Source organism: Drosophila nasuta, chromosome X, assembly GCF_023558535.2.
Source record: "Drosophila nasuta strain 15112-1781.00 chromosome X, ASM2355853v1, whole genome shotgun sequence".
Classification (NCBI taxonomy): Eukaryota; Metazoa; Arthropoda; class Insecta; order Diptera; family Drosophilidae; genus Drosophila; species Drosophila nasuta.
Window position 1 is genome coordinate 20,107,439 of NC_083459.1, and position 13,277 is coordinate 20,120,715.

The 13,277-nt window shown below is 32.8% G+C and overlaps 1 protein-coding gene across 1 annotated transcript in view; it reads right to left on the reverse strand.

The window, feature by feature from the left end:
- Positions 1–13,277, reverse strand: part of LOC132796528 (allatostatin-A receptor) — a 158,724-nt gene extending 145,447 nt beyond the window's left edge. Inside the window, exon 1 of the mRNA XM_060807728.1 lies at positions 12,834–13,277. The gene's annotated coding sequence lies outside the window, so the exon portion shown is untranslated. The remainder of the gene's footprint in view (positions 1–12,833) is intronic.

Below are 13,277 nucleotides of genomic sequence, written 5' to 3' on the forward strand. Positions count from 1 at the left end.
CCAAAAAAAACGATGATTGAAATATAGTAAACATTGAAGCAGACTTAAAGGTAAAAAGAAAAAAAAATTGAAGGCTATAGCCTTCTTTGGTTATAAGTTAATTTGCAATCTATGCTTCAATAATAAAAATAATAACAAAATAAATAGGGGAATTCTCAAGGTGCATTCTTTGTTGGCAAATCAGAAGGAATTTAGAGAAATTCACTTGCTTAATTGCTGGCAATATTTCAGTCATTAATAAGAAAGAAAAGTATAAATTAATATGCAACAAATACTGTAAAAGAATTGTATTTTCTGCTCATATGAATTCACATTCCAATTCATCAACTAAATTAATGAAATAATTCCAACTATTTGGATTAAACATTTTATTCGACCAAATTCCATAAGAGATCTAAAGACCTTCGTTACTTTATAGTTAAAATTACAACATGTTTTTAAACGCATTAATCAAACATCCGTAAATTCGATGGTTCAACATTTAAATCTTTGCTTGCAGGTGCCAAATGAATTGCGTAAATTCGTATTTGTTATTTGCAGATGTTTCGTTGCTGTTGCTGTCGTTGTTGCAACTGCTGCTTTCAATTGTTGCCACTGTTTGTTGCAACACACATACACACATCAAAAAAAAAAAAAAACGCCTCAATTAATTTAACATGGCTGCGGGAAAATTGGACGACGACGACGACGACGCTGAGGACGCTTCAGTTACAATAGCGTAAAAAGCAAATATTTAATTTGTGTAAATGACCGCATCCGTTGCCGCTCGAATTTATCGCAATATACTATATGTTTACCGTAACGCTTTCAGCGGACGCCCCAGGTGGGCGGGAGTTTCTGCCACGCCCACCCATTGCGCCCGAAAATGAACACATGAAATGAGCGACTGACATGACACCGCAGGAGCCAGAGACAGAGGCAGAGAGGAGAGAGGAGAGCCACAGAGCCATGAATGAGCACGCAAAACAAGAAAAATAACACAAAGAAAAGAGCAACAAATGTGAGGTGAACAAATAGATACCCTACATATTTTGCTTTAACATATATCACGATTTAATTGTAATTAAAAATATAAAATGTCTCTAAATTTCTATTATATAAAAGCTGAAAGCTCTCTATGGAATATTATTCCAAGTTACGTATAATGATAAATTAAATATTAAATCATATAGTATCATATAAATTCATTTACACTTTGAAAGTATGTACTTCATTATATGCTAAAATGAAGTGCTAAGCTTTCAAATAGTAATATAAAATACAATAATAACAAGAGTAGAAAGAAGAAAATAATATTAATAAATAACTTCGTTAGAATTAAATGAAACAGATCTAAAATTCTTATACTCGTATTTTGATATTAATATTATTAAATTTGTAAATTTATAAAATCGTCCATACTTTTGTGTTAATCACATTTATTAAAATATAAGTTAAAAATATTTGAAATAAATTGTATAAACTCCAAATTACATTAACATAAATGTATGTTTTCACCATAGTATAAGAAAAGATAGTGTAGTAAAAGATATATGAAATAAATTGTATAAATTCTAAATACCATTTTTATATATATTATTAGCCCAGTGTCATAAATCTTATATATATATAAATCTTATAATACAAAATTTGATTAAAAAATATAATAATAAAAATAGAATAACAAATATAAATAATATAAATTTAAAGTAAAATATCGAAAGAGTTGATTGAATTAATCATCATATCAATATTTCTCATACACCAAATTCATCCGACTTCGCGAGCTAAACTACCCTTGTGCTCACTCTGCGGTTGACAGGGTATACAAAAGGAATAGCTGTAACGACCACTCACATGCTACATTAAATCCATTGCGCCCGGTCAACTTCTGACCGACTTCCAACCGTGTCCTGACCTCGGCCTTACCTTTGGGGGCTACGTTTTGTCATTTCTACTAATGATTTCATTAATAAAATCAAATTAGCAACCCTCCTCCGCTCTTCCTGCCGCATGTATTTCTCTCTCTGTATGTGTGTGTGTGTGTGAGTGTGTATAGAACTACTTAACATTTAAGTAAAAGTTATGTTCAAACCAAGAGCCAGTATAGGAAGAGGAAGGAAACAACATGCAACACTATTATCGCACGCGAATGTGTTCCCATAAGCGCAAACTTCTTGGATTCGCCGTGAAATGATCGTAAAATAACAATTTAAAAAAATTAAGGAAACAGAATGGAAGAAAAACTATGAAACATTGTTGTTTGCTAAAACTTTGCGACAAATTGCGACATTCGATTAGCATGCAAAAGATTTAAAGTTAGCGAAAGAGTTGGCGAAATTGCGGCGAATTGTAAAAAGCGATTTGCACTAAAGAGAAACTTTGTGACAAGTTTGTGTGTGTGTGTGTGGGTGTGGCCACACCCTTTTGTAAGCTGTCTCCACTCCGCAGGCACCGCATGCATTGTTGAGTTCATAATTTAATGCCAGGATCACGCCTCTCCACTCTTCCCTCTCCACTCTTTCATCTTGCTGCTGCTGCTGCTTAACCCGCTGACATATTTTCGCATTTCTTTTGTTGAATTTTTTATGCTGCCGCCGTTGCTTAAGCAACATGCTCCTTTGTGACATTTGACTCCCCACACACACTCACACACACGCACACTAATACAGAGTACAATTGACTACTGTAACATGCACATTGCATACTTTTGGGGGCGTAAATGTTTTATTGCTTTGGGGGCGTATCCGACTTTACAATTCGGCCAAAAGTTGTAAAACTTCTCCATCACCGCCCCACAAACACACTAACACACACACACACACACACACGCACACTCAAACACACACATAGATCCACTCGAACATAGAGTGAATCATAAATTTTAATAAGCAAGCGAGAGCGGGTCGCACGTTGATGTTTAACTTGAATTAGGCTTAATTGTGTGAGATGCGAGCTTCTGCACAAATCCTATGCTCTACTTTGTTGTTGTCCTTCTCTCCTCTTCTGTCCTGTATCCGCATCATCTATGACAATTGTGTTTCATTGCACATTTTGCCGAGCAACCTGTTTAATTCAGTTATAACACTAAGCACACAAGTTTGCCGAAATTGTGGGAGTAAATAATACAAATTGAGTTAAGTTTATTACAAGTAAACTATGAAAAATATGAGTATGTAAAAAATAATATAATTCTTGCAACTTTAAATACATTTTTAAAATACAAATTGAGTGGAGTTTATTACAGGAAAATATAACTCTCAAAATAGCAATAAAAAATACTAAGTTAATGCATTAGAATAATCTCATTCATTTTTTAAGACTTTGTGCATAAATCACTTAAGAGCCGCTTCACTTTAAGTCATGTGCACTTAACGGCCACACTGCATTTGTCTACAAAATATTTACTATTATATCTAATTTAATGGACAAAAAAACAAAATAAAAATCATAGAGATTACTGAGAATAATTCTATAGCTGTAACTTTATTTCGTTGCACTTAACAACCTAAGCTTTTAACACTGCCAAGCGAGTTAGCAAAAAACTATGCAACTGCTTTCTCAGCCTTAGTTATACAAAATTTATCAACTACTTGCTGGACAAGTAATTTATTCATAGACTAATAGTCATTTCTAATATAAGTAGAATATTCACTTAACGGCCACACTTACTTGCCTAAAAAATAATGACTTGGCGGCTAACGTGTGTATTGAACAATACTCAGACACGAAACAATTATGCCAAATAAACAAAAACATCAGAGAGTCATTTGATTACTTCAATCTTAACATCATTGCATTTAACAGCCAAATTTGTTGACACCTGCTGTGGCCACTAAGGGAGTCATAAACAAAACCAACTGCAACTGCTTTCGAAGCTTTCAGTTGTACAAAATACAGCAACTCTTGTAATTCAATTTGCAGAAAAGTAAAACCTATTTTCACTACACTTCACTTAACGGCCACTCTATAATGACTTTGCTGTCTATGTTTCAAATAATACTCGCACAATAAATGCATAAAAACCAGAGATAATAACAGAGAAAAATGCGGTTGCTTTAAGTTAACATCGTTGCATTTAACGGCATAATTTGTTAACACCTTTGGTGGCCACTAAGCGAGTTACAGATATGAAACTGCTTTCATCACAGATAAAACTTCGGATACTTAACTTCGTTGCATTTAACAGCCTATTTTGTTAAAACCTGTTGCGTCGGTTAAGCGAGTTAATGAAATATAGATCTAAAATGAAATAGCTTGCACAACTAGTAATTAAAATTGCAGACTAATTTGAACTCTTTGGGAAGCACAAAAACTGATTTAATATGCACAGCATGCGTAGTTCGCTTTCAGCCCAAAATGTGATCTATGTATGGACAGAAGCAGTAATGTGGTGGCAATAGAAGAATGAACAAACACAGCTGATAAATTTGCAATTAAATTAGTGTCGCATAGAAGATAATTCGCGTCGCACAGCTGAGCTGAGTTGAGCTGAATTGAGCCAAGTTGAGCTGACCTATGCCATGTCAATATCTCTATCTCGCTCTACTGCTGCGTGGGTGTGCGAGTGTGTGTGTGTGTGTGTGTGTGTGTGTGTGGGCGTGCTCATTTGACTGCCGTCGAGTTCCCGGAAAGGAAATGAATGTGCGCAATTTCGTGTGGCCAAAATGCAGAGCCAACTATTTGGCGGACAAAGTGCCTCTGCCTCTGACGTTGTCCCTGTCGCTGTCGCTGTCTCTTTTCCTGCCCCTCTCTTTCTCTGTCAACTTTCCCTCTCTCTCTCTGTCGCTAGTACTTCTTGGCTTTGGCCTTAGTCAAAAAGCAACAAGCTGTGAGCCATCCTTGCTTGTTATCAACGTTCCTTCTGTTCGCTGCAAAGACAAATACGAAGCATGCCTGAGCGGACTTATGACTGTCCTTCAACATGGCAGGCAATGAAATTTTGTGTGACTCTGATGCTCATAACTTTGCTTGGCTTTTACTTCTCTGCTTCTTGTCTTCTATGTGTGTGTAACAGTTTTCAATTTTTGCGCTTTCCTAAGGCAAAAAACGCGTGTGTTGCGTTGGTTGAAAACTTTTCACTTGCCACAAAAAAACTTTTCAATTCAATTAGCTAGTTTCGCTGAAGATTCTTCTCCTATTTTTTTTTTTGTCTTTTCTTGTTGCTTCGCCTAAAAGCAGGCAACAGATAATTAGCTGGCAATATGCGCGTGTGTGAGTAAGGGGAAAGAATGAGGGAGATTAAAAGCGAAAAGCAGTTTAATTTCTTCATAAATTATTTACAAATGCCGCGCGACAAAAAGAACAACCGCACATCTTGGTGTAATGGAAACGGCAGCAACAACTCCTCGGGGCAAATTTTGACTCGATTAGCATGCAGCGCAACTCCCCCCACCTACCACCCCTCCCTCTCTTCCTCCCACTCTCTACCTGCGCCTCGCCCACACTTCAGTTTTCCTGACTCCTCTGCATGGGAACTTCAAAGTGACTTTCTCGCGTTCTCGCTCTTTTAGTGTATGTGAGTGTCTTTGTGTATGTCTGTGTGTGTGTGTGTGTGTGTGTGTGTTTCTCTGTATGTGTGTTTATCTGTCTCAGTGTGTGAATGTTTTCCTTCGGCTTCTGAGAAATGAAAGTTTGCTTTCATCTCGATAACACTGATGAGCAACAACGCCAAGTAGCACCAAGAAACAACAACAACAACACCAACAACAACAACAACACCAACAACAACAACGACAACAAACTGAACAATTTTAAGTCAATTAACTAATTGTGAGCAGCGCAGTTGAGAGAGCATTTAGCAGACTGCCAGACGACATTTCATATTTAATTTGCACACAACAGCAAGAATAAAAATAAAGGAGTTGAGACAACAGCAGCACAAATGGACAAAGGATAATTGTGTGGCTGACTTTTCGTGTTCCCAACAACCAAATCGCCCGCAATTCGCGCGATCTCATAAGCACACAATTTGATCACATTGTGTTAACATCTTGGTATATTTAAATACAAACAATTGCTAAACAAATTATAAATATTGCTGCAATTTAAGATATTTATGATGGTAGAATATTTATTTGTAAAAAAAGATAAAGGTTAATGAACATTTGTGCAGAAATATAAAGAATTGTGATGCAAGTTCGAAAAAAAAACTTAGATGTGAATATTATTCGATGTTTTCAAAAATAGAACATCGATGGATCGCTTAAAATCGATAGCTAAAAACATCGGAAAGCATCGCTAATAAAATCAATGCACGATACATCGGTAAATAAAGAATGCTTCATTTTATTAAAATATGTAAACATTTGAATCAGCAAATTCCCTTATAAATCCTTTTTGTTAATTGCTTTTTTGAAAATACAAATACTTCAAATTATAGCAACTAAAGAACATTATGAAATTAATAAAAATGTAGACATCAATATGAACATCGCTATAAAAAAATCAATACACGATACATCATTTAATTTTGTAATAAATTTAAAAAATAAATGCTTCATTCCATTAAAATATGTAAACATTTTTATCATAAAACTCCCATAGAATTATTTTTTTTATGTTCTTTTGATAATACAAAAACTTAAGTTTATCACAATTAAGCAACATTGTGAAATTAGGAGATCAATATTTAGTTAAACATCGATGCATCGCTTCAAAACGATATTAATAAAAACATCGGAAAATATTGCAATAAGAAATATCGATGTTTTTAGCTTCGCTAATAAAGATAACTTAGTTATACGAATTTTTCACTATGATGCATTACGCATAATGGTTAATGCAATAAGGAATTGTATTCGTTATTACAATCAAAATAATAATAATATAATGTTTATTTTATAATTAAATTACTTTAATCAAAAAGAAATACTTGTGGAAAAAAAGAAAAATGTACAAAAATATTACAAAACATACACAATTATATTTAACTCCAAAGTTAAGAATGAAATTCAATTTGGAGTTTTCGTTTTTGGGTAAAACACTTTGTGGGTAAACAATTTACATGTCATTTGTTCATTTGTTTACAGGCACATTTTTGTCTTTACGCTTAAATAATGTCAATCAATTAAATTTACACACACACACACAGGAAGCAACAGTAATGGCAACATGGGAGAACAAGAGAGAGTAACCAGCATTTTATAAATTTTTCATGATATGCATAAGCGACTGTATGCTCATCTGTGTGCGTCTCTCTGTGTGTATGTGTATGTGTGTGTGTGTGTGTGTGTACTGAAGCAAGCTCATAAAATGTGTAGCCCTGTTACCTTGTACTTTCTTTTTTGTTTACTGTCTATACTCCGCAACCAAAAGAAAACAGCCGTAGTCCAGCCGTAGTAGTTAACTTATTAAAGAAATATATTACTGATCAGTAGCATACAATTTTCCATTACAAAGTTCAACTGATGAATCACAACAACAATTCTAACCAACTACTTACAAATAATTCGCACAGCGTAGCTCAAAGTCGAGCTCACTCATCTGCATCTTGAATTTGCATATGCGCCGCAAAATATGCTACAGTTTTTTGGTTGTCTCAACTGTCTGTCAAGCGACACAAAACACAATATTTAAACCGAAAACAGTCAAGTATAGTTAAGTCTTCTCACATACAAAGCATTTAAAAAACTTTAAAACTATTTGAAAAATATTATTTATTTTCAATCTTTTTTAAATAAAATTTGCTTAGTTTACTGATATCACGAATTCTTTCATATTTGCATAAAAACTGTTTCAAAATATTATTTATGTTTAGTTGAATAAAATGTATAATGTTAGCTCAAATAAATTTGAAATTGCTTTCAGAAATTATAATTTTTTATATGAATTTCTTTAATCATTTCTCAAACTCTTTGAAAAGACTATTTACTATATCTTCAGTCCGTTCAATTAAAACATATTTTGTTTACTGCTATTAGAAATTATATAATTTTTGCCGAAGAACTTTTGTGAAATTTATGTTTAGTTGAATAACAATTTATAATATTTGCAGCCATGCGACTTTTTTACGATAGTTTTAATTTTAAATGTTGCCACATTTTTCAATAAAATTTGTCTTGTGCTTGTTCATATATAATTACAATTACAAGCATTATGAATTACTTAAATTTACCTTTTCATTTTGATTTCTTAAATATTTTCTCATAACTTTTTGAACATTTTATTTATGTCTAGTCTATTTAAATTTACATTTTATACAAAAATACAGCTGTGAAATAGCAGTGAAACAGCTACAAAACTATTTCAATGATCAATCATAATGCATCCTTTTTTTATTATTATCCATCTTTAAATATTGAGTTACCCAAAAAGAAAAAATTGTAGGCACTGCTATTTTAAACTGTGCACAGTTATTATATTCAAATATTTTCGATATTGCATTTTAAGAGGTGCCCTTGAAATGTTATTAATAAACAAAAAAAGTTATTTGAACATGAGAATGAATTAATCATAACATTTAAACGTAAATTTTGACCAAATATAAGTGAGTTTATTAATCAAAGATCGTTTAAGTGATAACAAGAAAATATAAACAATGCTGAATATCAAACTAAAGTCTTTAGCCTGTCTAGTGTCTATTAAATTGCAATTAAAATATATATTGTAAGAGTATGAAATTAATGCACTTGGCTTCAAAAATGTAGAACAAACTTGAAATTGAAAGAAAACATTATGCGAAAAGCAAAAAAAAAGTAATGCAACATTCCGTTAAGATCAAAATGCCAGCCGTAATTGATAGAATATTCAAAGAGCTGCCAAGTAAACGCTAGACGAGAGGCTAATGTCATTGCAAATCTGCCACTGCAGAAAGGGGGAGAAAGAGAGAGAGGGGAGAGAGAGGGAGAGAGAGGGAGAGAGAGGCAGCAAAGTATCTGGAAACTCACGACAGATACATATCGCAGATATAAATTTGTTTTAACTGGCGCCACAAAGTATGCAACAGCAAAAGCAAGAGCAGAAGCAGCTTCTTTGCTGGCTTTTCTAAAATCAAGGCAAGGCAAGCCAAGGGCTTAGAGCTCTGGCCACAGAGAGTGGACATGGCTATGGATATGTTCATGGATATGACCATGGATATTGCTGAGACGTGAACGTACTTATCTGACTTATCTCTATATATGTATGTATATGCCGGCTGCACTTGCCAACTTGACAATAAGCAAAACATTCTAAAAAAAAAAAAAAAAGGAAAAAGAGAACTTTGGGGTTGGACATTCATGTGGAATGTGGCAAGTAGTGTTTGCCACGCCCACCACCTGTGCTCATGCCACAGCTTTGTCATTGACTCTGGCGTTGTGGCATTTTTACGGGCTCCGTTCCCATTTTGAGAGTGATGCAAGACACAGGAAAAGTCAACGTTTTGCGTAGCTTTTTCATAAGCATACCCTGCAATCTACACACTTGGGGTATATGCACTGCTAACTTAGTAACAATAACTATACATATTCAAAGTTTTGAAGAACAAGAAATACATATCAAAGTTAGCCACAAATTTGTAGTAAACTTTTACCATTTACAGGGTAGCATCAAGTCGCGTCAGTTTTGGTGGTGTGGTAGTTTCAACATTCTAACTTGTTCATATTTAATGCCTTATCTTGGTCCATTTGCCTGAGCATAGCTTGTTGGGTCGAGTCTGTTGGAGTGTGGGCTTTTCCTCGCCTGCAGCGTTAAATTCTTGTTAAAATATTATGAAAAGTTTATAAATTTTCTTTCACTTTCTGTAGCCAACTGGCAACTGGCAACTGGCAACTTGGCTAAAGTTTAAGGCTGCTGCTGAGATGCTGCGGCCAGTCAAAGATTCTCCAGCATTCGCTCGTTACTCCGCCCCCTTCCTCTTCCCTCTTCCCCATCTTCTAAGTCATTTCCCATGCCGCCGCCTTTGGCGCCATTTAACCCATTCAATTTTGACATTTGTCTCATTAATTCAATGCGCAATTCGCATATCTCGCATTTGTTTCACTTCACTTCACTTTACTCACTCTCTCATTTAATCACTTAATGCGAATGTTGTTCGCGTTACATTAACAGCCATCTCGCACCTAATTAGCCCAATTAAATGTACATAAAAAAAAAAAAAAACATGTTGCAAACATGAAATGCAAATTGAAATTAAATGCATCTCTTATCCTCATGACACTTCACAAAGCAAGTGCAAGAAGAAAATTCTTCTTTAACCAAAATTTGAATTGAATTTCTCACGAAAGCGTTTACAATTCAAATTTCAACAAAGCGATTCAAATGGACTTCGGCTTAATGATCCCCAAAAAAAGAAAACTAATTAATTACAGACCAGTTTATCTATTACCAATTGGGACACAATGCGACTTAGATGGGACTATAATTAGCTTAAGCTTCGTTGATTCAAAGGAATTGCTCAAGTGCTGAATTCCTATTCATATTAATTAATTATTATTTTGAAGTGTATTGAGCGAACATTAGCCTAATCCAATCAACTTTTGTCTTCAAATGGAATATCGTTTCAAATGATTAGCAAAAAATGTCCAAATAAAGAAAAAACGAAAAAGAAAAATAAAATAGGGAATCCAATTAAAATTTGTATCTAACCAAATTATATTTACAATTTAAAATTTTACATTATAAATATAATAATCATTATGGAATTTCGAATCTTGCATTTAAATCAAATTATTATATTTATAAACTTGAGCGAAAATTAGCTTAATAAAATCAACTTTTGTCTTCAGACATCATCTTAAATGCTTAGCACAAATTGTCAAAAAAACAAGATATGAAAATTAGGCTATCCATTTCAAAGTTGAAATAAAAATATATTAATGATTTAACATTTAGGACTTCGCATCATAAATATGATATTCATAATATTCAAATTTAAAGTTCTGCATCTTCGGCATTTAAATTATATTTATATTTATCATTTTGAGCGAAATTCAGCTTTATCCAACCAATTTTTGTCTTCAGATGAAATATCGTTCCAAATGATTAGCAAAAAATGTCAAAAAAAAAAGAAAAAACGAAAAAGGAAAAAAAGATTTAAAATTTCGCTTTATAAATATAATAATCATTATGGAGTTTTAAATTTAGCATTTGAATAAAATTATATTTTAAAAAAATCAAAATTAAGACTTAGATTTAAAATTTAAAATTTAGAATTTATTTAATATTTAATATTTAAAATTTTTAATTTTTTTTTTTTTTTAATTTAGAAATGAGCATCATAAATATAGGAGTATTTATACTTTTTAGTTTACTTTTGTTTAATATTAAATCAAATTATATTTACGTCTTAAAGTTTAGAATTTATCATCAAATATATACTTATAATTTTCGAATTTCACCATTTTAGCTATTCAAAGAACTTTTACCTTCAGATGAAATATATTTTGAAATACTTAGCAAAAATTGGAAAAAAAAAGAAAAGAACGAAATGAAAATTCAGTTTATAATTTCTAATTTGAAATTATTATAAATTATATTTATAATTTTGAAATGTATATACATAATTATATTTATAAATTTATAATTAATTAATTATTAATTATTTGCGATTTAAAATTTTGAATTCAGCATTAGAAATATGATATTTATAATTTTAAAATGGAAAGTTCTGCATCGTCTGTAAATTTATATTTCTAATTTTTGAATTTCAAATTCATCATCTTAGCCATTTCCATTAAAATATGTTTTTAATTTGGAAACCTAAAATGTGGCAACTTAGTCAATTGAATAACTTTAACTTAACCATTTAATCATTCCATAAAACAGAAAGTCACAAACTTAGTTGTCCAATAAAATTTGTGATTTATGCACAATCTTTCGATGATTATTTTCGAATATTTTCAATTGACTTTTCGCAACAACGAATTGAATAATTTGCATCAAAGCACAGAGAATATTTATAGAATATCAAATTGTTTGAGCGATAATTGAATGGCAAACAATTTGAGCAATTAATAAAACTTTGTCACTTCAATTGGCACACAAAATCCTCAAGATTTTCGACAGGTTTTGACCAGTCCCAAAAGTACTTGAGTTCCCTTCTATTTGCGAATGCGAAAATCTCCCTAAAAGTGGAAGGAGAAAGATGTTTCATCTTTTTTGTTTAATGCGTTTCAATTTCTCTAGCTTAACAACGTGAAGGTAAATTTTGTGAACAGGCCGGCTCTTTGGCATCATATTGTCTGTCCCCAGGTTACCAAAAAAACCAGAGTATGAGTGTGAATCAGCATTTGTACTATTTGTAACTGGGACTTGACTAGACACGGATGCGGACTGTGGACTGAGGACTGAGGACTGTGGACACACAGTTCTCGGCTCATCAATCAACTGGAAACTTAGAACTTGGAACTTGGAACATCTGCCTCTAAATTTGATGACCGGCGACAATATGCTAATGAGCTTTATGCCGTCTGTGAATTTAAATGCCGTTCGTTGCTTCTGCTTTTGCTTTTCAAGCATCCAAGCAACGAACCAACGAACCAACCAACCAAGCAACCATCCATCTAGTGAGAGAAAGTGAGAGAGGTCAGGGACTCCTCAGCCAAATGACGGCCGTCTAATTAAATCACATTTTCTTCAAAATACAATAAAAGAAAAACGAAAATACAAAAAAAAACACACACAAAATCTTTTTTGGCGTCAAGCTTTCGAAATGGAAAAATTTGTTCAATTTTCAGCTGATTGAGCAACCACAAAATTTCAAATTCAACGCCAATTGAACTGAAGACAAGTACTCTCTATATATAGTATAAATATATATACATATATTTTTTTTTTTTTGGCAAGTTGAAGGTAATAGAATTACCGTTTTACACAAGCCCAACACTCTCCTCCGCCTCATAATTCAATTTCCAGCAATTATGCGGTGCACTCACCTGTTTTTCGTATTTTTCTTTTTTTACACCAAAAGATCAAAAATCAGATGTTATTTCTGCCAGATGTGATGGAGAGACAGTTGAGACTCTGGATGAATTTTTCGCACTTATGTTTTAGATATTTTTTGTTTCACTTGCTCAAATTTAATTCATTGAATTATAAGTATTAAATCTTTTATCTTTATGGCATTTTACACTTGTGTTTTGTTTGGATTTTTTTTCTCTTTGTTTATCGCACAGAACAAAAAACCAAAAAAATATATTTCAATTATTATTACAAATTTACGAGTATTTTGTTTTTTTTTTTATTTTGCTAATAGACACACTTTTTTGGAAAACACATTTTTCGAAACGATTTGTGTTCAATATATTTTTGAAATTGAGTGATTTTTTTTCTTTTGCTCGGATGCTGTGCCGGCCACACAACCGTCGGTCAGGACATTC